We start from the raw sequence: 27376 nt of genomic DNA on the forward strand, positions 1-27376 counted from the left end.
TACGCACCGCAAAACACAACTGTACTGGCTCAGGACGGTCACCAAAGAGTTAACTCTCCGAGCGCATCTTCTGCCCAAGATATAAGGGAACCCCGTTTCACGGATACAACAAAATAAATAAAATGACTCGTCTGCGTTTCAGGGTTACACGGAGAAAAACAAATATTTAACCGCAATAAAGAAATTGGGCAAACAGGTCCTTGCAAAACCAGAGCAGCAGAACTATCCAAACATCATCGTGTCCACGTAGATCCCACAGGTTACACTAGTACCAAGTATCTCGCATCTTCGTAGTAAGACTAGGGATGGGAGCCATTTTCGGTCAGACCAAAACTAAATAAAAAAAAAAAAAAAAAAAAAAGATATATATACACAGTATCTCCCAAAAGTGAGTACACCCCTCACATGTTGGTAAATATTATATTATATATTATATTATTATATCTGTTCATGCGATAACACTGAAGAAACGATCTCATCTCTGCTACAATGTAACACAGCGAGTGTACGGCCTGTATAACAGAGTAACTTTACTGCCCCCTCAAATATAACTCAACACACAGCCATTAACCCCTCAAATATAACCCAACACACAGCCATTAACCCCTCAACTATAATCCAACACACAGCCATTAACCCCTCAACTATAACCCAACACACCGCCATTAACCCCTCAAATATAACCCAACACACAGCCATTAACCCCTCAATATACCCCAACACACAGCCATTAACCCCTCAATATACCCCAACACACCGCCATTAACCCCTCAAATATAACCCAACACACAGCCATTAACCCCTCAATATACCCCAACACACAGCCATTAACCCCTCAAATATAATCCAACACAGCCATTAACCCCTCAAATATAACCCAACACACCGCCATTAACCCCTCAAATATAACCCAACACACCGCCATTAACCCCTCAAATATAACTCAACACACAGCCATTAACCCCTCAAATATAACCCAACACACCGCCATTAACCCCTCAAATATAACCCAACACACCGCCATTAACCCCTCAAATATAACCCAACACACAGCCATTAACCCCTCAAATATAACCCAACACACAGACATTACCGTCTAAACCTCGGCAACAAGAGTATCAGCCGTTTAATAAAAAAAAGAAATATATATATAAAAAAAAAACTTAAAAAAAAAAATCTCAAACATGAGACTTGACACTCGAGAGAAAAAAAAAAAAACAAACCAAACCCCGGATAGGTTTAATTAATTAAAAAAACCAAAACATCCCACTAAAATAAATCAGAGTAGTCAACTTACAATGACGGAATGAATTAATAGAACATACAGACGAGGTATCTCCTGCTTACCTGTAAGCTGGGGGTAAGGGTGATTAGCTGCTGGCCGTGGCTGGGTCGTAACAGAGCAAGCGTTCCAGAGTTTCTGAGCCGAATTATATGCTCTGCCTGGAACCAGTCACGGCTGCCTTACCCGAGCACATGATACGGACAATACCGAGCGGCTAATGTCACACACAAACGCAACTCTAATACTCTTACAGTAACTAAGCCTTTCTTCCTCCTCCTCCTCCTCCTCCTCCTCCTCTCCCGGGCTGGGTGGTGAAGCAGGTTCCTCGCTAGGTTGTGCCATACCGAGCAATCAGTATCTGCTGATTAAATCGGCCTCCACATCACAGAAACCGTATTCATCCGGCTGGTATGCAGCGCAGCGAGCGAGGAATGCTCTCTATCTATTGTATTCGGGTGCCTTAAAAAAAAAAAACAAAAAAAAAACAAAAAAAAAAAACTTTCCCCAATAAAAAAACGAAGAGGAGAATTCCCGAGCACCGAAAAGCAAACTGCATCTCGGGCAAAAGATACTAAGCGGTTAACACGAAGAAAGCAGGACAGAAACCTGCTATCCTTAATCTTTGTGTGCATAAAGTCTGATGGAACTTAACAAAAGCTTATTAAAGTACAATATATACATAATTTTTTTTTTATTTTTTTTATTTACAGATGAAATTGTTACAATTCTTAAAAATAAATTAATGTTTGGGAGGTCATTAAATGCATAAAATGGAAAGCATCAACTGTAGCCACCTACAAAGAATATTGGTTTTTGTAACAACTTGTTTATTTTTCCAATTCTTCTTTCCTCCTCTATGGCCCCTCTTTTCTAGGAGCTCAGAATGTTATGTTTGCTGGGTACCAGGGTATCACAGGGTTCTACTGCCCTAAAAGCCCCAATAACGCTCCTCCATAAGAACGATTTAGAATGTCAGGGGTTATGCCCCCTAATGCCAGAATTTCAAAAGAATTGAAGATAATTGAAAGAGTGGGCACGTGTGTTAAGCCAGGTTGGGTTAGCCACAAGAGATTAGAGGTCCCCTTGCGTAACTAGCCCATTCAGCAGATCTGCCCCTAGATTTTGCAGCAAGGAGCCCTCGCCCCTCCGTCCTGGGCCAGAATAGATTGCTGGGTAAGAGATACAAAACGGTTCACGGTAGAGTTACACCGAAAACAATACATTTGGTGGTACCGTTAAATTAGCTAGACCGATGACATCACTCCTCCCGACAGTCCTTGTTTTAGTGAGAGGTCTAGGCTACTAAAAGCTGGAGTCCCAGTGAAAAAAAAAAAAAAAAAAAAAAGTTTTTTGAGCCTCAAAAAACCCCCTTTATCTGCAGACCTGGAGGCGCCGTTGCTGTCAGTCATGTGATATTTTGGGTGACTTTCCCGGCTCAAACACCACACTGATCTGATGCTTTAGGGCGATGATAATGAAGTCCAGCCCTCCATAGACTGTCATTAGCCAGAGAGTCCGACCGAGCCATTTTGTTTCCCCACAGGCAGTATGATCAGGAGTCGGGGTGCTTGTGTAGAAGATAACAACAACAACAACGAACGAGTTATTGTATCTACCGACACCGCTGGAGACCTCAGCATCCCCGAGCACGCCGGTTTCCATGGCACCAGTAAACATGTTTTGCTTTGTAAAAAGTTTAGTTTCTTTGTGTCTCTGCTCGCCAGTTATAAGCCAATTAGCTGCCATCACGAGAACCGAAGAGGCATCTCGAGTGTCCACGGACACAATCCCCGGACCACGCTCTAACCGGGCGCAGCAAGAATATATACGTCTACCATACATGTTATTGGGGGGGGACAAGTTGCGTTCGCTAATCCAGGGACTGACCGAAGCATGCTTTTGAATGAGCTGGCATTCTATAATGCATTCAACCCAAGTACCCTGTGTTCTGCAAGACAGTCCTGATTTTAAGGCAGTGTCCGGACGAACAAAGCTGTAAAACCGATAAGCCCCCAAGTTAAGAAAAATTATTTTGTGGGCCGACGCTACCAAAAGATTTATACATTTGGCAACAGTTAGCAAGAGATCTCCTTATCTTCATTCCGATAACTTAAGCAATTACCATATACCAAAAATAAAATAAAAAAAAAAAAAAACTTTAAGGTTCATTCACAAAGTTCATAGTCTTTCCGAGCCGCCTGTATCCGTTTTGGGTGCAGATTTTGTTTGGGAATCTGCTTTTCAGTTTGTTTACGTATTGAATCATCAACGAGATCGGCTGCTGATTGGTCTATTAAAAACATTTTAATTACTAACCCCTTGCCATGTAGGTTTATCTTTATTAACATTTTTAAAAACATTTACCTCCTGTAATGAATCACATTTTTAAAGTTATGAAAAATCCAGTTATAGATATAAAAGAATTGTGCAGAAGATTGGATTGTTTCGGGGGATACATCGCACTCATCGGGAAGTCGCGAGAACCATTATCTGATGGATTTCCAGTCCTGAAGTTCTCGGTCTTCTCCTTCCCACCACCCTTATAATGGATGCCTGAACCAATCAGCAACAACCAGCAGCTTAACAGGGCAGAGATAACGCAACGGAAAGGAAATAATAATAACGTGTCCGGGCCAAGGGGTGCTGTAAAAGTTTTAAAATCATAGGCATTAAAGCGCATGATTAGGAAGGTTACAGGTGCGATAAATACCCCCTTCGGAGTTGTAAACACGGAGTGTCCTGTGACAAGGAGCAAATATAGCGCGTGGAGCGTATGTGCGTCTTTTATTAATCGGAGAAGCACATGCGCCGGGCGGTGATGAATGTTACCTGTCATCTCGGGAAGAATTAGTGGGAATAACAGATGTAGTGAAACGCGCTTACAACCGGATCGTTAAGTCCTTTCAGTACTTGCAAGAGCGGCGGATTCCCGACCTCGTCTGGCATGAAGAATATGTCCACGAGGTGTTTGAAGAGTTCCTCGCGCTCCGGTTGCCACAAATATTATATTTAGTGACAACGTAATTAAAACCAGGTGGGGAGAACGCGACCCGAAAGGTTATCTCCTCCAAACGTATACGCAGACCCACACACGCACACACACACACACACACTGGGCTTGTCTGTTGGAACATAAAAAGGGACAGAGATATGTTTGCAACGCAAATCCAGAATTTCAAGGAGACACTGAAGGTCACATGTGACGATTGTGTGCGGCTGCACGGCGCCAAGTACATATCCTCAGCTCGTGATCTGGGTGAACCCCAGCGAAGGTCCCGGTGAACATCGACACACAAACAAACGCCGAGAATTTAACCGGATCGAGGCGGTCCCGGCCATTGCTTGATGGATCTTTGGTGACCATTAAAGATCCCATCGGAATCCCGCCGACGGCCCAAGCTGGAAGCCGCTTCCGGGACCCCAGAGTTAACGTTCGAGGTGCCCCAAAAACCAAATATGTCATTATATTATCAGGCAGGAGTTCGCTGCCAGGTTTTACGAGCCAACTCGTCAGGAGTGCCATAAAGCGACTGGGCCACACGCTCCCCGCACCACATGACTCCGAATGGGCGTCTCCCAGAGACTAAGAAATGGCCACAGACAGAAAAATGTCCAAAATTGTGGACAAGGGACTAACAACGGGAGAATCACACAGATTCATTTTACTTCTGTAGACTTTATTTTTTAGAGGTTTTTCTGCATATCTTCCTTTTTGTACGTCTTCTGTAACTGCTTTTTATGTTTAAGCACTATTTTATTTGTATTTATTTATTTATTTTTTTAACTATTTCAGTCTCCTGGTTTTTATTTATTTATTTTTATACTAAGTTCCGTCTTTGGGCTCTAATGTTGAACTCTTTAGAGTTCAGAGATAGCAGGTTACCGATTTGGACATTTTATGTATGCGTTTATTATTTTTACTAAATTTAATAGAGATTGAGCAGTTCAAGGGTTTAGTACCTTAAACAGAACTTGGCGGAGGATAAAGTTTCGTGGACGTGAAGCGAACAGTTTTTGGGGGTTAAGATGTAGCTGCTCTGGGTCCTGCGGGCTGGCGTTTGCCATTAACCCTTTCACGCCCACATTTGAAATATTGTTCTCCTTTACCAACAAAACGTCGAGAAATAACGCAGCAGAAAAAAGAAGATTATTTTTTTAAAATTTTATCTGGGGAGTTTGAAACGCTAATAAGCTCGTAATTCAGGCATTCGCTGGAGGGTGAAGATTCCGTCAGATGAACTCTCTCGCCAAGCAGCGCCCCCTGGAGACCGCCTCATAGCAGCGCACCCGGGGGGGGGGCAAACTGTGCGGTTCCTTTCACAAGGCAAAGACAAAGCCCCGAACGCACGCCACATTCCTACCACAGCAACATCGGGATACATATCATACAAATTACTGTAAAAAGGGGAAAAATAAGTAAAATTTGGGCTCCAGTCTTCACTTGAATGACCTAACTTTTTCATACGCTTTAATTACAGGATCGCATTACAGGGCAACGGCCAAAAAAACCCAAAAAATAAAAACCCTATAGATTGTGCTTTAGATCAGCCAATAAATTTTAATCAGCCGCTTATGGACAAGCGAGCGATAACAATGGGGAGGAATAATCATCAAGCAGATACTGTGCATATTAATATATAGACACTCGTAATTATTGAGTTTAAGTGTTTCTGCCGCACCCATTGCAAACAGGTGTATAAAAAAAAAAAGTCCATAGCCGTCTCCGGTAAGCCCTGCCAGTGGAACGTACGGGAGAGCTCAGCGACGTTAAAACGTTTGCCACAAGTCAGTTTGTGAAATTTCCGCCCCGGCCCGCCGTAAGGGCCATTATCAGGAAAATGAAGCGTCTAGGAGTAACAGCTCTGCCATGAAGTGGTAGACCTTGCGGTGCTTAAGCTTATTTATTCCCTTGTTGTATTAACCTCTACCACTTCCGATGGGAGACCATTCCATTCATATACCACTAATTTATATACAAAAAAAAAATAAAAAAATAAAATATATATATACACATACACACACAAAAAGCGGGTGAGCGCACAACCTAAAAATCATAAAAAGGCATGATAAATATAATATAAAATATTCAGATCCCAGGGTAGCTTCTGGAATAATAATGACCGATGAATACACAAAACAAAAATTCAGCGCATGCCCAGCGAATACTATTAAAAAAAACCACTTAAAAAAGGTATAAATATTGGGGATTCCGTCACGCTATACGCCCGTGTATCGCTTCGCCTGCCGCTACATCAACGTAGCCCAAGTTTGGCGAGTCCTGTCTAGTTCTTCACGACTACTAAAAAGCAGGTCCCTTTACATGCAGGGGGTCCCCAGAGCGGGAGAGATATAAGCGCCGCTGTGTAGAGCTCTAATACAGCTTTGCCAGAGACACGGTCATTCGAGGACAAACAACTTGTACTGAGGTTTCCTTGTATGATTTTACCATTCGACAAATAGGAGACCCAAGTTTTTTTTTTTTTGTTGTTGTGTTTTTTGGTTTTTTTTTTTATAAATAAAAAAAACAAAAAAAAAAAAAAAAACACCACACCTCTGGCAATGGGGATATTCCACCCCATTGAGTTTTTTCTCCCCTGTTAAGTTGCTGATTGGACTTCCATATAAAGCAATAGTGCATAATTTTCTTTATGTGTAATATATTATATTATAAATAAACACGGCAACCTGTCCGAAATTCTACTAAATTAATTGGGGGGGGGGGAGAAAAAAAAAAAAAAAAAAAAAAAAGGTTATGGATTTTTTTTATTTGTTTAAAAGAACAAAATTGGAAAAACTAATTGTCGTGACTTTTAATTGAGTTTCTGGGAGTGCCCGTAAAAAGGAACCAAAAGCGACTACCACAGCAGTTTTAAATATTTTGCAACAATTTGCAGTAATAGGAATTGCCAACGGCGTTATTAGGGCCAAATATATGAAAAGTACAGGTCGACACACGATTAACGCGATCGCACAAAAACTGCACAACGTAGAGACGCGACACTAACCCTTATCCTGCAAGCATTGCGCAAGGACAGCGGACATCAAAGGAGAAATCCGAGAACAAGAGGCCATAACCTAAAACTAGAGAGTCAGAAGCTTAGATAGAATGTGAATCTACTATACTGAGAGGGTGGTAGATAAGTGGAACAGCCTCCCAGCAGAAGTGGTAGAGGGTAATACAGCGAGGGTATTAAACATGCATGGGACAGACATACGGCTCCTGAATCTAAGACGAGACCGACGACTGATTACAGCAGGAGAAACGGGCGACTAGACGGGGGCCGGATGGGGCCGATCTGCTTACGATCTATAATGCGGTTAAAGAGCCACTAAACTAACGGATGTACCTTGTTTCAGCTTCACGCGGCAGTCGGTGCATAATGTGGAAGCCGCCATCGTAACTTCCGGTTTTTCAGGCCGCTATCCCTTGCCTGTTAAGTCGCTGATTGTCACGGATTGGTTCAGGCCATCTATGTAATGGGGGAGGGGCAGGAAATGGATCGCAGGCTCGTGCCGCATTCCAACAGGAATCTTCGGTGTCACGTGAATTTTAAAGCAAACAGCTACACAATTCCAACGACTGCCAAACTAAAAAGCGCAAGCTACCCTTAGTTTGACCACAATTTGTTTGGACTTTTTTTTTTTTTCTTTTTTCTTTTAAATAGAACTTTTATTGTGGCAGATTCATCAAAATGACCAGAAAATCCACCGAACTCAGCAAAATGCCTTTAAAAACGTGGCATCCAAACTGTTAAAATAAGCTACTAAAAATACATAATTGAAGAAAAAAAAAACAAAAACAAAAACCCACAAACTTCCAGAGCTGCAGGCGACGCGCTCAGAGGGTTCTACGTGGGATCCCAGAGAGGGAACCCGATAATGTTTTCAGGATCACTCCGTGTCCCGTATTCCAGATTCTTGGTTCTAGTCCAGAAGCAGCGAGATCGCGGCCTCCCAGGAACGCACACCGCAATCCTCCGTCCGCTCCGAGACGGTAAAAACACATCTGTCTGGAACCACGGCCTGGATGTCGTAACCCTGCGGAACCCACCGCCTGAACTCCAAAATTATAATATATATACCGTATTTGCTCGATTATAAAACGACCCTGATTATAAGACCTCGTCTTATAATCGCGCAAATACGGTATATAATAAAAAATTAACCCCCCCCCAAAAAAAACAAAAAACACCCAACACTGATTTTAAGCTCGACAAAGATTACACAATTATATTACAGAAGCTTTATGGACAAAAAAAATTCCAATAGAATCTTTGCCGTTAAGCCTTCTGCGTTTGTATAGCCATCAGCGCCTCGACACACTACCGCTAGCCAAATCCCATCACCCTCAGTAGCCAGACGGTGCCGACCAATCACAGCCGTCACGTGACAGCCAAATGTTTGTAAACACTGCGCCTCTCTCCTCGGTCACTTTGAAGCCAGAGAGGCAGATACACAGTAACACAATGCCATAGCAACAAATCTATACACCCCCGGCTATATATATATATATATACACACACACACACACACACACACACACACACACACACAGGGCACGTATTAGAAGTGTAATTGTCAGAATTCAGTATGAAAATGTATTTTTTTTTTTTACACTATTTTTGTATTTTTAAAAACACCCACATTTAATAGACTATACAATACAAACACAAGTAAAAAAGAAAAAAAAAAAAAATTACAAAAAAATCCGACAACAACCAGAGAAGCCAGGAGAGATTTTCAAGTTTAAGGGCACTTAAAAATAAATAAATAAATAAAAATATATAAAGACAAAAAGACGACCACAAAGTCACACAACAGCTCAGGGGCTCCAGATTACAAAATAGACTAACCGCAGAAGCATTAGCGGGGTTAAAGATCCATTTATCAGGTCCCAATTCTCAAAACCATTTGAAGGTCACATGATGCATTATCGGAAGACTATACCTGAACATAAACTCAGGGGGAAAAGAGCATTTCCACAGAAGACCCATAAATAAAATAATAAAAAAACAAAAAAAAACACACTACTTTAAGAGTAAAAAAATCTGCTAAAATAAAAAGACAAAAAAAAACAAACCCCCAACTACTTACGGATAAAATTCCCATGGCCTTCCAGCTATATGTTGCCCTTGCAGATGTTTTGCGTGAGTAGCTGCTCGGGGATAAATTGTATCAGCTGAGATTTAGCTAAAGCTCTCTCTTTCTTCACTCTCTTTTTCTTGCCGTTTTGCAGGGATTTCCCTCCTATCAGCTGCTGGGAACTTTCGAACGTTTCACAAACGTCAAAAGGTTTCCCAATTTGGATTCGGAGCAGAAATCAGTAAATCTTCCAGGCAAAGCAAATAAATAAGCAGGACTGTGAGAAATCTTAAACACAAAACGCTCTCTGAGAGCAAGCTCAGGGTCCAAAATCAGCCTGCCTTCCCAGAGGGAGACCCCCAATCGGCCGGGGCAAATGCAATCGTGGCATACTAACCCGTTAGGCACCCTAGATACCCCAAACTTTTAACCTAAAACAAAAAAAACCCCTACGTCTCCTTTTGCCCCCCCCCCCCGAACAAAATCCACCATTTTTGCCATGTAACTTCCATGTGCGACGCGTAGAGAGATCCCTGGGACCCTGGAGCGCCCCTTTAACTGCATCAGGGTCCAAGACATCTGATAATATACAGTATTTGAGATCGCTGGTTTCTGAGCCGCCGGTAAGCAGAACTGCCATGAATGAATGTAACCGCTGACAGAACAGCACTGATGCCGCAGGCGGCCGGCACGGTTCACTTGAAGTGGCCCCGGGACAGGGCATTAGTTCAGCCCTCACTTAGTTTTTGAATAACGTTTTCAGGCGGCTGCATATGAGCCGTATGTATGAGTTCTCACTCTGTTATCCGATCCCAATCTACTAGACAAACACCCAGACTCCTTAACATACTGCCTGTGGGGGAACAGTAGAATGGCTCAGTCTTAACCACCCAGTCGGACTCTCTGACTAATGGAAGCCTATGGAGGAACGGACTTCATTAGCATCGCCATAAAGCATCAGCTCAGTGTGGTGTTTGAGCCGGGAAAGTCACCCAAAATATCACCTGACTGACAGCCACGGCGGCTCCAGGTCTGCAGATAAAGGGAGTTTATTGGGGCAAAATGAGATAAAAGCAGGTTTCAGTTAATACTGACCGACATTGCTGTATACAGCCCTGGGGGTGCGTGTGTGTGGGGGGGTTATTACTGTATACAGCCCTGGGATGTATAGCTCAAGGAGAATTTTTTTTTTTCACTTTAAGAACGACTAATAAAAAGGGAGTCTGTTGACCAGTCTTTTTACCGACACGTCCAGCACTGTAAGGATTACATTTTTATATCGTGGGATCTACCCCCCCCCACCCAAAAAATAAATAAATAAAAAAATTGTCTACTAAAATCCTCTTTCCAGAGAAGAGCCCAGTGTTTGGGGGAAAGCAGAGGAATCGAGGCATTTCCTGCTGCTCCTTGGAGAGAGGTCTGGGTTCAATTAGCGATTCTCAACATGAGCTCCACGGGAAGGGAATCGCATCCACAGGGGAAGCCAGCGACACCGCCAGCGGACAGCTGGACTCCGCTACAAATAATATCCTCACACAAACCAATGGCTTGGAGGGCGTGCTTATTCCTCTGCGGAATATTCAATGAAATGTATAATTAAAATATTAAATAATAAAAAAGGTCCTTACATGATGGTTTTTTTTTTGCTAGAAATAAAATAAAAAAAAAATAAATAAATTTAAGTGGCCCTTGGGACATCAGATGAAACCTAACTATCCAAACAAGTTTGTTAAAATAAGAGCAGCCGCTCAACTCCATAGTTAGTTACAGTTATAGAACACGGCCAGGAACATTATTATAAAACAAAAAAAAGATCATGTATAGCTTGGCGAGTAAGAGGTCCTAATCGCAAGTCTTTTCTTGCAGATGGCAGCAAAGGTCTGCAACATTCCTGATGTAACAAGCCGAATGGCCAGCGATTTAAGTAAATTAGAAGAATGGTTGAGTGCGGCAACTACGGTTTAATGTTGATAAATGTAAAATAATGCACTTGGGATGTAAGAATCGTGCGGCAGAATAAAGAATTGGGAACCCTGTACAGTCAGCGACCACAGAAGAGAGGGACTTGTTTCTTAGGACTCAAAGGTAAGCAATGCAACAGAGAAGCAGGCAGGGTGCTGGGGTGTATGGCCGGTGGCATTAATAGCAGGAAGAGGGAGGTGAGGTATTGCCAGAGATCTGTTGAGTATTGGGGGCCGTTCTGGAGACCCTAGAATTGGATAGAGTCCAGAGAAGAGGGCGACTAAAACAGAGGAACCGTTTCCAAGAAAGACAAAGGGATCTCAATGTGTAAGGCTTGGATGAGAGGAGATGAGATACAAACAGAGCTTTAACAAAGGACAGGAGGAGAAATGTTACAGGAAGAAGAGGTGTTCTAAAGCTAGAGGGTTGGCGGCTTAGGAAGTTTTACATTACTGAGAGGGTGGTGGATAAGTGGAACAGCCTCCCAGTAGAAGTGATAGAGGGTAATACAGCGAGGGTATTAAACATGCATGGGATAGACATACAGCTCCTGAATCTAAGACGAGACGACGACCTATTAAGGTTTGAGTCTTTACAGCAGGAGAAATGAGCAGACTAGACAAGGGGGCCGGATAGGGCCGATCCGCCGACAGGTTCTATGTAAATAAATCATATACCATTTCATAACACATAAGAGGGGGGGGGGGGGGGGAACTTCCCTTTAAATAAAATGTATTCCGCATTGTTCAATAATACAGAAACGTGTCTTTTTTTTTTAATACTCTGCCAGTAGGAGCAAGAAGAAGGAATGCGTTAATTAAACGCGTCCGCGGAGACTTATGTTTGCAGGGATCGAGTGGAAAGCAGTTTTTAATCACTAGACCACCCTGCAGAACTTGTTGGCCGGGAATCAGGAAGCCGCACAGATCCCTCGGGCACACGGAACGATCACAGAATAATGGCCCTGCGTGAGAAAGCCACGGAACTCCCTACGTCGGGATGACAGGGAAGCTGTGGGGTGCAGGACTTATTGCAGTATCTGAGTTCCTGTATAGGATCGCGCGAGCACAATATATAATATATACACACATTGTACAGATATACAGCATAGCCACATCTACACTGCATACATCATTCTGTAACAATACACTGCAGCATAACCCGTTAAACATGAAACGCAAAATGATCCTAAATCCAGAAAATGTAAACACCTGACCAAAAAAATGAGATTGAAAGTCAGTGATTTGATGGGATAAGACTGTAGTTTGGGGTAGCCGTATTAGTCCAGTGTATAAGAATGCAAAAAAACAGAATGTTGCAGAATCTTGTAATACCTTTTTTTATTGTTTTTTTGTATGCATTTCTGCTGTTATCCGACCCCCAATCTACTAGAAAAAAACCCGACTCCTTATCATACTGCCTGCGGGAAACAATAGAATGGCTCAGTCTTAATCACCCAGATGGACTCTAATAGTAAAAAATAAAAATAAAGTGCGGACTTTAGCATTGCCGTAAAGCATCGGCTCAGTGTGGTGTGTGAGCAGGAACGTCACACAAAACATCGACCGAACAAATTTACATGGAAGACACTGTGGGGGATTTGGATTTAAATACACCCCAAATTCATCTGCAAGACCACGCAGATTTCATACGCAGCAGAGTGCTTGTGATGACTGGAGGGTGCCTTTAAGAAGCTGCAGGTCTAAGGCTTAATTCACCAAGTGCCAGCCAGGTAAGTCTGGGGCTATTTTGTACATCTGCAGGCATAGGGTTAAAATATATATAAATAATAATAAAGTTTAGAATTCACATAGAAGTTCTCCTCTATTCTAGGAGTTGCGACATGCCCCAAAAAGACTCCTATTTGCATCATTCAAGGTCAAGTTTACATACAGGCCATGGGATAGCACTGTTTTTTGAAGCAGAGCACATCCGCCGTGCCCTTCGCCCGCCGAGATTAATCAAAAAGGTTAAGTAAATAACGAAGAAAGACAAAAGTCACTAAGAAGTCACTCTTACACGCAGTAAACACGCAAGCCCGTAACGGTTTCCGTGTTCATTTAAAGGGACTCTCCTACATCACATGACAGCCGAGGTCCCTTTAGGTTTAAAGGTCCCTTTAAACGTTCACCGGTCGGTCCCCTCCGGCTCTGATCTTGGCTGGCGCTCTCACATCCGATTGGTTACTTAAAACAGCCAATCAGTGGTGCAAAAATGGCGCCACACAGAGGGCCCCTCCTACAGGTATTTCATTTTATTTTTTCCCCACAGGTGTAACGAGTGAACATTCCCACGCAAGCATTTTCTCCAGCAAGTATGGCCGAGCTGGCCCTGTATGATGTATAGCTTAATAGGTGAAGGGGCATTTAAAAGAACTATTCACGCTTTATACAGGGCCAACTGAGCCCTTCACCCGGGAGAAGCTCGCTGCGGTTGGTCCTTCTTCATGCAGATGAACTCACTGGCAAACTCCCCCTTTCTTGAAAAAGATTTTGTATAATATATAAATTTGGATCATTTTAAGTAAAAAAAAAATAAAATAAAAAAAGAGAAGAGCTTTTTTGTACAAAGAAAAAAAAAATATTGCCATGTACACTGCAGGGCACAAATCATGGTGCGGAAAAATGAACCTATTAATGAAAAAAATTTCTTAAATCCCCCCCAAAAATATATGTAATTTTTATAATTTATATATATCTATCACACACACACACATATAAACACTTTGTTCACGAAAAACAAACATTATATTAAAACCTGGGATCACCGTATTTGCTCGATTATAAGACGAGGTTTTTTTCAGAGCAAATGCTCTGAAAAATACCCCTCGTCTTCTAATCGGGGTCGTCTTCTAATCAGACCTCAAATAGAGTCTGATTAGGAGACTAAGATCCAGATCCCCCGCACCGCTGCAGGGGACCTGGATCCTCCTGTCTCCCCCCCCCACACTTACTTACCGGTGCTTCCTGCTGTATTGCCGGGGCAGCGGGTTGACGTCTACGCGATCCGCGTAGACAACGTCCGCTGCAGCCGGAAGGAGGTGTGGCTAGCAGCGGGGGTTGTCTGCGTCCGTCGCGGATACCTTCCCCGACTGTCAGAAATCAGAGTTCCCCGCACAGGTGCCGGAACTCTGATCTCTGACAGCCGGGAAAGGTATCCGCGACGGACGCAGACAAACCCCCGCTGCCAACTCCACCTCCTTCCGGCTGCAGCGGAAGGAAACGTCAACCCGCTGCCTCGGCAATACAGCAGGAATTTGGAAGCACCGGTAAGTGTGTGTGCGTGTGTGTGTTAAATGGGGGACATAGGGCATTTCTGGAATGCCTTATACCCCTATATGCCACTCTGGCACTTAGGGGGTTAAAAGGCATATTATGGGGCAGAGTGGCATATAGGTTAAGGCATTTCAGGAAGCAGAGTGGCGTTAAGGGGGCATTTAATAGAGCACTCTGCCTCCTGAAATGCCTTATAGAGTGCTCTATACAATGCCTTTTAACTCCCTTAATGCCACTGCCTCCTGAAATGCCTTATACCTCCCTATATGCTACTCTGCCCCATAATATGCATTTTAACCCCCTAAATGCCAGAATGGGATATAGGGGTATAAGGCATTTCTGGAGGCAGAGTGGCACATAGGGGGTCAAAAGGCATACCATGGGGCACAGTGGCATATAGAGGGTTAAAAGGCATATCATGGGCCACAGTGCCATATTGGTGTGGCAAGCCTGGGGGCAGATGTGCGTAACTGGGGGACAGGCTGGAAAATACAAGGAAATAAAAACAAAAAAAATATTTTTCTCAATCATAGCTTTTATTTAAAAAAATAGTTTACATGAATTAACATTTACTGGTAAAACTTTTTTCCTTTAGGGTCGTCTTATATTCAGGCTTTTTCTTTTTTTCCTAAGTTAATATTCAGATTTTGGGGGGTCGTCTTATAATCAGGGTCGTCTTATAATCGAGCAAATACGGTATATATTAATTACCAGACTTTGCAGGGGGGGAGGGGGCAAAACCATGAAACGGGATAAATATGTTATAGAAGGGAAGTATAGGGAACAGTCCTGCCAGGACATTGCTCTGCCACTATTGTAAAATTGTTTTGTTATTTTAAGTCAATATTGCCAACTCCGCCCCCTCCAAAAAAAAAATAAAAAAAATAAAAAAATAGTTCTACAATGGAGAGAAATGGGCACCCGGGTTTGACCCAGACATCCACCCCCACCAGGGAATTTGCATTCACAATGGCAAAGGTAGTGTTTAGACCCCGATCTTACGCCTCTTGGAATCCAAAAAAATAAGTTACAATCCGGTGCCAGAGCCAAGCCAGAACCCTCGCCCCGGGCAGAGAGCCAGAGAATCCCGGCTCAGGTTACTGTTACACATTTCCGACTCTGTACCGGCAGCGTTCCGCCTCTAAATCCTACCGGTTCTACGGGGGATTCCTGGTCATCAGCAACACAAGCACTGAAGACTTCACGAAAACTCAAACGCCAGCGGAACCTCAATGCAAATAAATATTACAGGATCTTCGTTGTGCTATGGGAGTATAATATTAGTAAATCAGACATAAAGCAACTTTCCCGGCTCAAACACCACACTGAGCTGATGCTTTATGGCAATGCTAATGAAGTCCAGCCCTGCATAGGCTTCCATTAGTCAGAGATTCCAACTGGGTGATTAAGACTGACGCATTCTATTGTTTCCCACAGGCAGTATGATAAGGAGTCTGGGTGTTTGTGTAGTAGATTGGGATCGGATAACAGAGCGTGAACATTACATTTTGGGGCACAGATGAATGTGGTTGAAACACTAACATTGTTTCATATTGTAAAACTTGACTTTGCAACATGATGATCAATTGTATAAATATACAGGCCACATGTCTGATAAATAAATCTTGGGCCACAAAAAAAAAAAAAAAAAAAAAAAAAAGGAATAAAGTGATTCGTTAAAGGAACATTTTGGGGGGCCCCTCCACAAATAATATTCACTAAACTTGAAAAGGGTATAGATGATATGGACTAGACTTTGCTCTGGGCTGACGTATATAAAATTTATAGTTATTAGTCATATAAAAAAAAAAAAAAATTACACATATGCACAAATATACATCTTTTCAAACATTTTAATTATTTGTTTTAATTCGCAAATAAAACTGATTTGGTTTGTCGAGCACTGGGAACCCAGATGGTGGTGTGTTCTGAATGAAACCCACGTCAATGCAGCTATAGACCCGGCATCACATTGGCAGGGCAGATTATTTTAATATTAGAATACATTGCAGAAATCTCTTGGCTCTCACTTTGCTTTGGAGACTCCAAAACTTTAGAGACCTTCGCAGCTCCAAGATATTGAAATTTTTTTTAATTCTATTTATTTTTTTAAATACACAAGTCCGTTCATCAACGGGCTGAATCTGAAAGAGCCTGACCTCTCGTTTAACACATGGGACTACCCAGACATCTCCAGAAGTTCCTGTGTGAAACCATGCAAAGTTAAGCTGCCAACAACGGGTAGAAAAAAAAAAAAAAAGTTCCCAGGGATCCAGAAAATTATTAAAAATACCCACGAGAGCCAAAAAAATATAATAAAGCACAAGGGAGCTATGTAAGCAAAAAATAGATTGTTAAACAAAAAAAAAACAAAAAACCCCATACAAATTAATATGAGTTTACAATTGCGTGGATACAGGAGCGTAATAAACACAGTTAGAGCCATTCTAGGGTGGAAATAAGATTTAATAATGCACAAATTTAAGTTGTGTACCAATGGGAAATGTCACTAAAACAAACTTGGTAGGTTGAAAAATTACTGTATGCAGTGCCGCCGGGGGGTGTGTGTGTGTGTGTGTGTCATATTACTGTATATAGTGCCGCGGGGGTGTGTGTGTGTGTGTGTGTGTGTGTGTGTGTGGGTTGGGGGGGGTGTTATGCGCAAAAGAGAAAAATATTTTTTTTTTCTATGGGACTTTTTTTAAATGCACGTAGAAAGAACAAAAATATCAGTTGCAATTCAAGTCTTATCTGAAAAAAGTCTATTAAACAAAGGGAGGGAAGGAAACATTTCTCAGGAAAAAAAAAAAAAAAAAAAAAAAAAAGAATGAAAAGGGAAATGAGCTAATGGGTCAGGTTAAGGTGAAATGACAGCATTTACTACTCCGATAACAGGGTGGCAGATCCATGGAATATTATTTCAGGGAAAGGAAAAAATAAAAACACAAAGCGGTAGCTATAAAAAACAAAAAACAAACAAAAAAAAAAAACCCACAACATTACTCCATGCGCCAGCTACACAGACACCTTGCAATATTTAAAAAAAAATAAAAAAAATGGAACAGATGCAAGAAACTAAGTACTTATGATATAAGACTAACAAAAAAGTTGATAAAATATTTCATGCCAATTTTGCTGACAGACAAGGAATATGAACCTAGTATTAAGCAAAAATATATACAAAAAAAATAAAATTAATCGAGAAAAGGTTCATGGCAATTTTAATCAGAAATGAGGAAAACAAATATACATTGTGTGTGTGATATATATATATATATATATATATAATACATAATACACACACTGGCCACTGACCTGTTCAATTGCTTGCCAACACAAACAGCTAATCAGCCAATCACATGGCAGCAACGCAATGCATTCAGGGATGTAGACGCGGTCAGGACAACTCGCTGAAGTTCAAACCGAGCATCAGAACGGGGAGGAAAGGGGATTTCAGTGACTTTGAACGCGGCGGGGTGGTTGTTGGTGCCGGACGGGCTGGTTTGAGTATTTCAGAAACTGCTGATCTGCTGGGATTTTCACCCAAACCATCTCTAGGGTTTACAGAGAACGGTGCGAAAAAGAGAAAATATCCAATGAGCGGGGGCTGTGTGACGGAAATGCCTTGTTGATGTCAGAGGTTGAAGATGACAAAGGCAACAGTAGCTTCAATAACCACCACCAATAACCAAGGTATGCAGAATCCCATCTCTGAACGCACAACACGCAGAACCTTGAAGCAGAGGGGCTACAGCAGCAGAAGACCCCACCGGGTGCCGCTTCTGTCAGATAAGAACCGGAAACTGAGGCTACAATTCACACAGAATCACCAAACTTGGACAACGGAAGACGGGAAGAACGTTGCCAGGTCTTAGGAGTCTCGATTCCGGCTGCGACATTCAGATGGCCGGGACATGAAAGCATGGATCCATTCTGCCTGGTATCAACGGTTCAGGCCCCCGGTGGTGGAATGAGCATTGTTTAAACGCAACAGCCTACCTGAGTATTGTTGCTGACCATGTCCATCCCTTTATGACCACAGTGTACCCATTGTCTGATGGCTCCTTCCAGCAGGATAATGCACCGTGTCACAAATCTCACATCATCTCAAACTGGTTACTTGAACATAGCAATTACTTCACCGAACTCCAACGGCCTCCGGAGTCACCGGGTCTCAATCCAATAGAGCACTTTTGGGATGTGGTGGAACGGGAGATTCGCATCATGGATGTGCAGCCGACAAACCTGCAGCAACTGCGTGATTCTTTATGTCCATATGGACCGAAGTCTCTGAGGAATGTTCCAGCACCTTGTAGAAACTATGCCACAGAAAATGAAGGCAAAAGGGGGTCCGACCTGGTACTAGAAAGGTGTACCTAATAAAGCGGCTAGGGAGTGAAAAAATTAGGAGGAGAAATGTTATGAGGTTTGAGTGTTTACAGCAGGACAAACTGGCAGACTAGACGGGGGCCGAATGGGGCCGATCTGCCAGCAAATTCTGTTCTTGCCATAGCAAGAAGCAAGGTTGTAAAGGTGCCCACAGCCGCCCCCTATGTGGATGCCGTCTTCACCATTTTAGTTCGTTTTTCATTTATTATTTTAAGAAAATTATCCCTTCTCCCTGACAAAAAAACATTAAAAGATGTGATTTCTGAATTTTATAGCCTATGTTTGTAGGAGTAAAAAGCATGGAGTTTTTTTTTGGGTTTTTTTTATGGAAGAAGCCAACTTTCCCCGCATTCCAAAACCCACAGGACGGAATATGCAGATATATACGCTGTGAATATGCATTATATCACGCACATACAAGAGCAATTCAGAACTCAAGAAGTTTATAGCCATGGTATTCTGGGCTAGGCAGTCAGGGGTTAAACTTGCACAAATTCACAAGCCACCCAGAAGAATTTTGCACTGAATTGGGAAAAGCATGGGGCCGGCCCTTGGCCATTCTTCTCTCTGAATGGAGGCCAGACATCAAAAGCATTCCAAGCATCTGGTAAGGTCATACGGAGAATTAGAACCACGGCTGCCCCGGCTTTCCTGCAATTTCAAGGGTTTGAAACACTAGCCCGCATTCCACAGAAACAAGTTAGGTCTTTCTCGGTGGCATCCAGAGGTTTAAAACTCCGGAGAAAGCATTTAATGTAAAGGACACCCTACAGTTTGCGAGTACAGAGGAAAGAGACTCCGGAGTAATCGTATCCAATCATTTTAGAGAAGGACAATGCAACAGAGTGTCGGCAGAAGCAGGCAGGGTGCTGGGGTGTATGGCTGGTGGCATTAATAGAAAGAAGCGGGAGGAGGTTCTGACACTTTACAGATCTCACCTAGAGTATCGGGGGCCGTCCTGGAGACCCTAATCATTAGAAAGACTGAAAAGTCTAAAGTCCACCACACGTCCTGCTGTACACGCGCAAAGATTCCTCTGTAAATTTATCAGGTCGTCAAAGGAACTCTGTCATAACCAGAAACTTCTGTTTCATCATGAAATGGTTAAATAGGGGCTTTGGGGGTCAAAGAAAACCAAGCAAGTCTTTCCAACCAAGCAGCTCCATTTATTGCGCAATCACCAACCTTGTTTACCATATAGCTCAGGACCCTATATATGGAGATGTTGCTACTTCGGCAACATGCAAGGTCAGGGATGTTCCTGCTGACGAGCATCATTTATAGTCAGTCAACCTGTCATGAAAGGGGACTAATTTTATCTAAACCGCCTCCTGACCAGCGCTGACCCCGCAGCCCAGGTAAGGATACAAAAACACTGCGTGTTCTCTCAGCGTCCAAAATATTACAAAGCTATCCGGTGACCATCCAGGAGATGCCGCCGTCCAGAGTGACGGCGACAGCTGGACATCCAGAGCTGGCTTCTCGTCAAGCAAGGATCCCAAGAACAGGGTGAGAACGCGGTCTTCAAAAGAACGTTGGCAGCTCCAAGGTTCCGATCAAGGTTACGCGGGCAGATGCGCCACCGGGCTACGGGCAAAAGCAGAGTTGTTTTTCTCAGATGTGATGGAAAGTTTGACACCCGCAGACATGCGAGAATTTGCTTTGGTCCGAGTCTGTTAAAATAGCCCTGGTCCTTAAGGGGTTAAAATGGTCTGTATACAATTCCCTTAATTAAAAAACAAAAAACACAACAATCTAAAAACTATTAGGTTATACCGCCAACTCATGTGCCAATCTATACCCTATTCATAGCGATCTATTATCTATCCCACCGCAAAAGGGTGGAGCTTCCAGGCAACATCCTCTCCCTTGGTTCCTCCAATCGGGGAAGGAGGATGCTCCTGGGAGCTCCCGCCCTCTGCCGGGAGTCCCGACGCATGGCCGAAGAAAGAAGACACTATGAAAAGCGAACGGAAGGCTGAAGAAAGTAGACAGAAGAGTGAAAAGCAAGAAGATCTACTTTCCCAGACTACAAAAAGGATTGGCACATTCCGTCTGGAACGCAGTAAAGCAACATCCTCAACTCCGACGCTTAATGTCAACAAGACAGAGAGCTTCTTCCTATGCAGAAAGCAGCCAATGAGTGGCAGGAAAGCAATCCCATTGAAGTCAGCGGAAGCGACCCCCGCGTACGTGGATATTCTTAGACCCCCCGGAACTCACCGAGCATCCCGCGGGTTTCCTGCACGCTGATGAGTGCGAGTAGTGCTTGCGAGTGTCCCTTTAATACATGAAACACCATCATGGTAAAACCAACATCAAAATGACTCTGTGGAACCAATAATAATTTCTGGTTATTCGGGGATTATGAGATTCTTCCCCCCCCCCCCAAAGGACCGCTTTCTGCTTTAAGAACCTTGGGGTCCGAATCACCCAACTGGGGTGGAGATGATCGGCGGTAAGAATATATCATGCACAAGGAACGCATCTAATGCACAGAAAATAGCTGGGGGGGGGCAAATGCAGATTCTGCAGAACCCCCCCCATGCATTTGCAAAGGGTATGAAAATGTAAAGCTATCATATGCATTAGGGTTTATCTGATGGCTGCAGTGTCCCTTTAACTTGTTTCCATGGATACATCACATTTCAAAAAGAAATAAAAAAGAGGGCTGCAGCAGCAGAGAGCGGGGGCAATTCTTCTTAACATCGTTACTCAAAGCCCATAACGATCTGTAGCTGCGCATGAAATATTTCCGCCCCCAATCACAATGCCGGCCACCTGGAGGTTTTGGGAAAAACTCACTGACTCGGTTATTACAATGAGAAACAAGCGCAAGCTGCGAGCCGGACCCCCTTAACCCAACGTATCCGGTGGTCTTTGTCAGTCCTGGTTTTCTCAGACCCTCTGAATGTAGGGACTGCAATAAACGCTGCAGGAATTGTTGGCGCTATACAATTAAAAGCCAGTGTTAGGTAATAAAGTTTACCGCCAACAAGCTCACCAGGCTACCGGCCAACGCTGGAGGCCAGACCACAAAAATAATATGGCGGTGGAGGAGGAGGGACTTTAATGTAGCCCCACCCACTCCAATCTATACATATCCTAGTCTAAAGGCACTCATTTAGTTAGTAATTCATTAAAAAGTTAAGCCTTTTTGAGTAGTTTGAGCTTTTAAGAATTGAGAGGTAGATATGTGGAATAGCTTCCCAGAAGAAGTGGTAGTGGGTAATACAGTGATGGGATTTAAACATGCATAAAAACCAATGTAATTTTCAAACTAAAATGAAAATATTGGGGCCACCAAACTAACGTGCACTATATAAAAAGTAGGGGGCATGCTTTAAAGGGTGATGTCACTTAATTACACACAAAGCATCCTTACAATTACCTACCCCATAGGGGGGCAAAAACATTCTGTTTAATGCCATAGGGGCAGGGGGTAACTTAATAGGAGAGCAATCAGGAATAACCCAGGACCATTTAAAACAGCTGCTGATTGGACCCATCCCTTTGGCTTTCAAGGTGTGCACCGGAATTATTTCAATAAGCTCTTATGCGACTCATGGAGCAGCTGTCATGGAAACTGAGACAACTACTATTAATTGCTCCAAAAAAAATAAAAATAAAAAAAATAGAACTTTAATATGAAAAAATAAGAGCGGGCCACATATGCTCCAGGCCAATGGAACAAGAAACCATTTTATCCGGTATTACATTTTATTACCTAATAAGCCTACCTTAATAACAATTATTACGATGCAAAAGAAAAACGCGTTGGCAGGAAGTGCCTTTCAGGACAAGACTGTAATAAATATATATATAAAAAAAAAAAAAAAAAAAAAAAGTATCACTTCCACATCCAGAAAAGTTTAATAACTTGATGCCTTGGCCATAAGACGTTGCAATATTCATATAAAAAAAGAAAATAAATAAAATAAAAAAAAGGCAGGCGTCATAAGATCCCCTGTGAGACTATCACAAGGGGCCACTCCATGTGCTGGTGTGAGCATTCCCCGGCCCTCGCAAGCATTCTTAACCCAGTAAGAACCAGTAAAGCACTGAAACGCTGCAACAAGCTGAATCGGCCAAACAGCACACAAAGGGTTAAACAGTATACTTTTGGAATGCTCTGCTCCATAACCTCCTTCTAAGAGCCAATTAACACATTCAACACATTAGGAATCATGAATCTGGGGCAGATTTTTTTTTTTAAAAAAGTAAAAAAAATAAAATAGAATAATTTGTATCACAATATGCAGCAATTCATACAGAAATAATGACATTTTATGACACCAATTAAGAATTTTATTTATACATGTTCAAGGGGTCACGAATAACTATACATTTTCAGATGCTAGGAATAATTCATAATTAAAAATTTATAAAAATAAAATAGTTTTAACCGAAATTACACATTATTATTATTATTTTTTTTTTTATAAAAAATAAATTATCCTTTTTTGACCACCTACGCTGGCATTCATGCTCCCTTTAATTACCTAAAACGCCTAAAGAGGAGCCCTAGCTAGCCTAATGAGCTTGCAATCTATTACACTCTAGTAGGGCAATACAAAATAAAAATAAATCTACTCATTTTTCTTTAACCAGATTCCAAAGGCAGGAGACCCCAAACAGTTCTTCCCAGTGGCGTTCCCCCCACCTATGTCTGAGCGAAGCCCACTCCACATCTTATATTTAATCTAAATTAATATCTCCCATTAGGCGTTAATAACACAGATCCAGCCCTATACCATCATGACGTACAACAGCCAACGTTTATAAACAAAAAACAGACACTTAAAACTTAAATTTTGGGGAAAAAAAGACCCCACTAGAGTTTAAATCTTGTGGGTTTATGAAGCACCGGAGGGTTTTATGGATATAAACATTATTGGTATCATTAAAAGAAACGTACAAAGGGTGCAATATGGAACTTTTAAAATAGTTAATAAACGCTTGCATTCAAAATTCTCTAAAAATCCCCCCAAAAATTGTAGCTTTCCACCTGCCAAGCAAAGGCCCGGCAACCCGCCATCTCACTTGGGATGATGAGAGTTGTAGTTCTCCAATAGCAGAAAAACACTGTTTTTTCTTTTAGAAATAGACCTTTTGGTGTTTTCACCAGACCAATTGATCGTAACCTGCACGACGCCAGGGTGCAACAATGTATCATATATAATAATGTGTGTAAGAGAGATATATATATATATATATATATATATATATATATATATATTATACACACACACAGACACCGGGGCTGGTGGGTCATCAGGGGGGCCATCACAGGGGGGTCCCGGTCACCAGGAGATGATGCAAAGTTTAGGTCAGACCCAGAAAAACAAACAGCCCTCATTACAGTATATGGCACATTAACCCACTGAGTGCCAGGTGCCTTTCAGGACTCCATAGCAATCTGTTGCAGGCTTGAAATGACACTTGAGGTGGGGGAGCCAATGGCTGCTCAGGCACCATACACAAAGGAAAAGCCCTGCCAGGGGCTGCACTCACAGCCTGCCTCCGCCGCTTGGATGCTGGGAAAGAAAGGGGGCTGGTTGGGTGGTCGTGATGTCCGCAAATAAAAAGCCATTAACCCTTACCGCGCTGCATCCTACAGCAGTCGGATCAATTGGCATCCAATGATCCGAGCTATTCCTGAAAAGCCAGGAAAGGGGGTGGGGTGCAGATATTGGGAGACCAGGAACAAAAGGGGTCTGTGGGAATTTTCCAAGGAAACCCAGACCCCTGTCACTGCGCTCGGCACGTAAAGAGTTAAAGGGCAGACCGCATCCCCCAAACACATACGAGACAATAAAAGGGACCCGGTGCTTTAATGTGAAGAGGGGGCGGTGTCAATTTTTTAAAGCGCTTTCTTTTTTAACCCTGCAAAAGCCAGATCTGCAGTGGTCTCCTGGCACTCAGAGGGTTAACGGACAAGCAAGCAGCGGATTGAAGCCCGAGTCATGTCAGGGGTTAACGATCGACCCCCGTCCGTGCTGTTGCCCCCAAAGCCGTACTTACCGCAGGCAGCTGACCGTAGTTCCCACAGCGAGCGTCGACACTCCACGACCCCGCACTCCCAGCCCTGGCCGGCTCTACTCAGCGATAACCCCGCCCCGCGATAATAACCACGCCCCTGGAGAGGAAATCACGCCCCCTGCCAGCAAAATCCGCTCGCTGGCTATAGACCCCGCCCCCACAACATAACACAAATTTCTCCATGAGGTCCCTGACCAATTATTTTCCCGGAAGAATAACCCCACCCACTAGCCGCTTCGCTTTACTCCAACGCCTATATAACCTTACCCCACGCCCCCGCACCCTATCCCCGCCCCTTTCCTAATCCTACACATCCTATACCCCACCCCCTAAAGATTCCTCCCATTTCCACCTCGGGCTTCACCTCCTCTCACCGCCCTTCAGCCTGTGATATCCGCCCCCTTATGTCACTGCCCCCTCAGTCACGTGACTTCTCAGCCTAAATTGAGGGAGACCCTGTGAGTGTCCTCAGTTGACCCGGGATATGAGTGGGAAGGAGGAACCCCCGCCTCCTGTGACCCGGGCAGGCGGACTCTGGGGATGGGGTAGATTTAGTGTCCCGGGGCAGGGGCATCTCATCCAGATTCCAGATACATCTGCTCTGGTCTTTCCATACCTGCCAAGTACCCCTCTCTAGCTTGGCCAAACTCCTGTATGCCCCACTTTCCTCCACGTAGACTTTAACAGAGAGGGGGATCACGGGGGTTAAAAGACAATTAATGTATTTTATATTCACGTTTCGGCTCCTTCTATAACCGGAACCTGACAAACAGTGAAAATCAGACCCGGCACTTTAAGGCCAGCAGCCTGCCAGCAGATCGGCCCCATTCAGCCCCCGTCTAGTCGCCCGTTTCTCCTGCTGTAAAGACTCAAACCTTAATCAGTTGTTGGTCTCGTCTTAGATTCAGGAGCCGTATGTCTGTCCCATGCATGTTTAATACCCTCACTGTATTACCCTCTACCACTTCTGCTGGGAGGATGATCCACTAATCATCCACTACCCTCTTAGTAAAGTAAAACAATGTCAGCTAAATGCTGGCTATACGATGAGCCGCATGGACCAATTTGTCTATCCCATGCATATTTAATACCCTCTACCACTTCTGCTGGGGGGCCCTTCCACTTACCTACCACCCTCTCAGTAAAGTAAAACTTCCTTCCATTCCATCTATTTTTTATTGTCAATTCTGAAATATATTACGCTTTAAATGAAGGTTTTTATTTTCTCGTTAATTATTCAATGCCGAATACTTTTATTGGCTGGAACTATGGAATGTGGTGTCATTAAAGGGACATTTACATTATTTATTACATTATTTAAGAAGAGAATATAAATCGACTAAAGGTCGGGGTTTTTTTTTTTTCCTTCTATGAAATATTTCCTATTTTTATAGTTTAGCCAAATTGCAAATCCAGAAATACAGGGTGGGGTTATTTTTTATTTTCTTAAAATACTGTTTTTTGGATAAAATGTGAAATATCTCACTGGCGATGCAGCGGTACCTTTTTTTTTCGTAACGAGAGGCACATGTGTAGGGCAGTTGATCCCACAGAATTAAAGGGACAGTTTAATGCCAGTGAGCAGCCCCACTAAGGAAGAATGCAAAGGCACTTGTCTAAGGAAGAAGCTCCAGCTCTGCAGTTGCAGATTCACTTCTCCTCGATTGTTTGCTTGGAGCAGCCAATCAATGACGGGGAATTCTTTCTGCTGAAATGGGATCGCGTTACGGGAGGGGGGTAGATTTTTTAAGGTCTAATTCACAGAAATTCACATTTTAGAATTGTTAGCGGTTCGGTGTGTCTGCAAATCTACCTCCTGTTACCCCGACTGACACCCTTTTATATCTGACACCCGAATTCCTCCATGTTAACTGCAACCTGTCACCCCCAGCACTGTATACAGTAATATAACCCCCCAGCGCTGTATACAGTAATATAACCCCCAGCGCTGTATACAGTAATATAACCCCCAGCGCTGTATACAGTAATATAACCCCCAGTGCTGTATACAGTAATATAACCCCCCAGCGCTGTATACAGTAATATAACCCCCCAGCGCTGTATACAGTAATATAACCCCCAGCGCTGTATACAGTAATATAACCCCCAGCGCTGTATACAGTAATATAACCCCCAGTGCTGTATACAGTAATATAACCCCCCAGCGCTGTATACAGTAATATAACCCCCCAGCGCTGTATACAGTAATATAACCCCCCAGCACTGTATACAGTAATATAACCCCAGCGCTGTATACAATAATATAACCCCCAGCGCTGTATACAGTAATATAACCCCCCAGCGCTGTATACAGTAATATAACCCCCCCAGTGCTGTATAC

The sequence above is a fragment of the Sceloporus occidentalis genome, unplaced genomic scaffold, assembly GCF_023333645.1.
Source record: "Sceloporus occidentalis isolate IW3139 unplaced genomic scaffold, rSceOcc1.0.p SCAF_11, whole genome shotgun sequence".
NCBI lineage: Eukaryota > Metazoa > Chordata > Lepidosauria > Squamata > Phrynosomatidae > Sceloporus > Sceloporus occidentalis.